This window comes from Podarcis cretensis (assembly GCF_951804945.1).
Source record: "Podarcis cretensis genome assembly, chromosome: 5".
Classification (NCBI taxonomy): domain Eukaryota; kingdom Metazoa; phylum Chordata; class Lepidosauria; order Squamata; family Lacertidae; genus Podarcis; species Podarcis cretensis.
In genome coordinates, this window is record NC_137174.1 from 96,798,495 (window position 1) to 96,801,882 (window position 3,388).

A 3,388-nucleotide genomic window follows, 5' to 3' on the forward strand; every position below is an offset into this window, starting at 1 on the left:
TCCCAGTGCTTCCCCCCCTGTGGAACTTGTCCCAGCCATCGTGTTGGCTGGGGCCCCACTCCCAGGCAGCCCTGATCCTGCCCCTTAAAAACAAAACACAAACTATACAGAACCAATAAAACAACAACAACAACAACAAGAAACAAAACAATTATACTAAAATTAATCCCCAACCAAATATCCATCCCACCCACCCCCAACAATGGAAAAAAGGAAGAAAAGAAATAAAAATTTAAATTGCCACCGACTGCTTGAGGACATTTTAAAGCACATTAACCACCTGGAACAGGGAAGCAATGGCAGAACACTTCCCACCCTTCCCAAAAAGTTTGTTCCAAATAAGGGCTTGGGCCACGCCCCCTGGGCCAGCTGGAAAAGGCCCTGGAAGGGAGCAGGCCCTGCAGTCCTCACCCAACTTGCTGTTGAAATGGAACACTCAGGATGAAATGGTGAAATCTGCTATGATAAAATGGGCACAAGATGTGGAACACAACATTATGTTGGCTGACTGGGAACAGTTATGGACGACAGGTATGAAGTTTACGGCATGTAATGCCTTAAGAGAGAATATTATGAAAATGATATACAGGTGGTACATGACACCAGTCAAGCTCGCAAAAATATATCATTTGCCCGACAATAAATGTTGGAAATGTAAAGAGACTGAAGGTACATTCTTTCACCTTTGGTGGACGTGCCCAAGGATTAAGACTTTCTGGGAGATGATCTATAATGAAATGAAAAAGGTATTTAAATATACCTTCCTGAAGAAACCAGAGGCCTTTCTCCTGGGCATGGTCGGCCAATTGGTGTTAAAGAAGGATAGAACTTTTTTTATGTATGCTACAACAGCAGCAAAAATACTTATCGCAAAGTATTGGAAGACACAAGATCTACCCACCCGGGAAGAATGGCAGATGAAGGTGATGGAGTACATGGAACTGGCGGAAATAACTGGCAGAATCCGAGACCAGGGAGAAGAGTCGGCGGAAGAAGATTGGAAGAAATTTAAAGACTATCTACAGAAATATTGTAAAATTAAGGAATGTTAGAAGGATGTTGGAATGAAGTTATGTGGTTTTAGCAGTAATGTTATAAAGGAGTATTTAAAGATGGTTTGTTAACAGGTGAGAATGTAAAGTTATAATATATTAAGATAAATTATTAAGATAAAAGCAAAAATGGAAATGATTTGCTGAAACAACTAATTGAACTAGAATACAAAAAAGGGAGGTGCGAGGAGGTCAGGGAAACAAGTAAATGAAAGTCAAGACATGGAAAGGTTGATTTGTTTTTATTTTTTTTTACTTTTTTGTATTTTGTATTTTTTTCTTTTTTTCCTTTTTTTCTTTTATTCTTTTATTCTTGTAACTTTTTTTGAAACTTTAATAAATATTATTTTAAAAAAAAACAACAACCTGCTTGCACGTGGAAAGCATCCAGGGCCCAAAATGAGCTACTAAGCCGAGAATTGCTAGGCCAAAGGCTGACCGCCGACAAATGTGTTTTCACCGCTGGAGAGCGCCAGCTGCTGGACACCAGGTGCTCCCCAGGAGAGCTGCAAGTGGAATGCATCTGCAGGCTGTTCCGTTGAATTGCGCTCAAAGACAGCCACGACTGGACAGGAACTACGCAAGGCGAAAGCTGCGTGGGGAAAGCATGCAGGGCCTCGGGGGAGGCGCTTTCCCTGCGCTCTTGCTTAAAGGCTGGCTTCGGAGGCTGGTATAGCATCTACAGCCATACTACCCTGAACACGTCTGATCTCATCTGATCTCAGAAGCTAAGCAGGGTCAGGCCTGGTTAGTACTTGGATGGGAGACTGCCTGGGAATACCGGGTGCCGTAGGCTTATGCCTCCTTTTGCCGGTCAGCGGCCCAGCTTTCAGCTCTGCCCCTCCACTTGCCGCCCATTTCATGCCAGGCGCTGCTGCCTGCTCTTTCGATCTTTCCTTTCATTTGCTTTTTAAAGGTTAGAAAAGAAAGGAGGATTCCACATGCGGCTTTCACGTTGCATAGTTCCTGTCCATTCGTGGCTGTCTCTGAATACAATTGAACTGAACAGCCTGCAGACACTTTCCACTTGCAGCTCTTCTGTGCTGCACTTCATGTCCAGCACTTGCTGCCTCTTGATAGATTTCAGCTGAGCTGTGACTTTAAATGCTTGCAAGCCGCCCTGAGCGGAGCAGGGGGCGGGGGCAGGGGCAGGGCCTTGCAAAGGAAAAGCAGGTTCGAAAGGTGCGAGTCAGAAGGAAAGGAAATTAGAAGAAAGATCGAAAGAGCAGGCAGCAGCACCTGGCATGAAATGGGCAGCAAGTGGAGGGGGCAGAGTTGAAAGCGGGGCCGCTGACCGGCAAAAGAAGGCAAAAGCCTACGGCACCCGGTATTCCCAGGCGGTCTCCCATCCAAGTACTAACCAGGCCTGACCCTGCTTAGCTTCCGAGATCAGACGAGATCGGGCGTGTTCAGGGTAGTATGGCCGTAGACGCTGTACCAGCCTCCGAAGCCAGCCTTTAAGCAAGAGTGCTGGGACAGTCCGTCCCCCTCCTCCTGCAGAACAAATCTTTAGGCAACAGCCACAACTCACAGTATTCAACGGCAGTTAGCCCTTCACTCTTTCATCACAAGCACACACTTGCACCTGCCTGCCCCTCGCAACATTCTCCCCAATGCAACCAACCTGCACCAGAGTCACTGGTTCCCCAGTGGCCACACCCCACACCACTCAACCTATCTCACATGCTTCTCCCACCACGCCAAAGGTGATCAAGGCGGCGCAGGGCCACCACTCCAACATCAGCCCCGCTCTAATTTATAATGTAAAAATCTGAGGACAAATTGGAATGGATGGGTGAATGAAAAGGCAGGGAGCATGTACCAGTGAAGCTACGGAATTCATATTCAGTCCTTTAAAATTCTCAGAAGTCATTGAAAAAGATGCTCAAATATACCTTTCCCAAAAGCCAGAAGCATTTTTGCTGGGCTTGATGGGAGAGGAAACAGCAAAGGCAGATCAAAGACTATTTATGTACGCCACAACTGCGGCGAGAACTTTATTAGCCCAAAAGTGGGAGTTACAGGAATTACCGACGATGGAGGAGTAGCAGACGAAGATGATGGACTATGCAGAGCTGGCAAAACTGACCTGCAGAGTTCAAAACCACAACGAACTAAAATTCCAAAGAGACTGGCTGGAGTAAATTCATTGACTATATAAATAATAACTATAGAAGTTTGAAGACACTAGCAGGAATGAAATAAATCCTGCGGCGTGGACTTTATAAAATAAGATTAAACTGTGAGATATAGATTTGAAAAGGGAAAGCTTGTTGGCGGGATGGATGGAAGTCATAAGCTCGGCAGAGCGGTAGGGAATGAGATTGGGAGGCGTA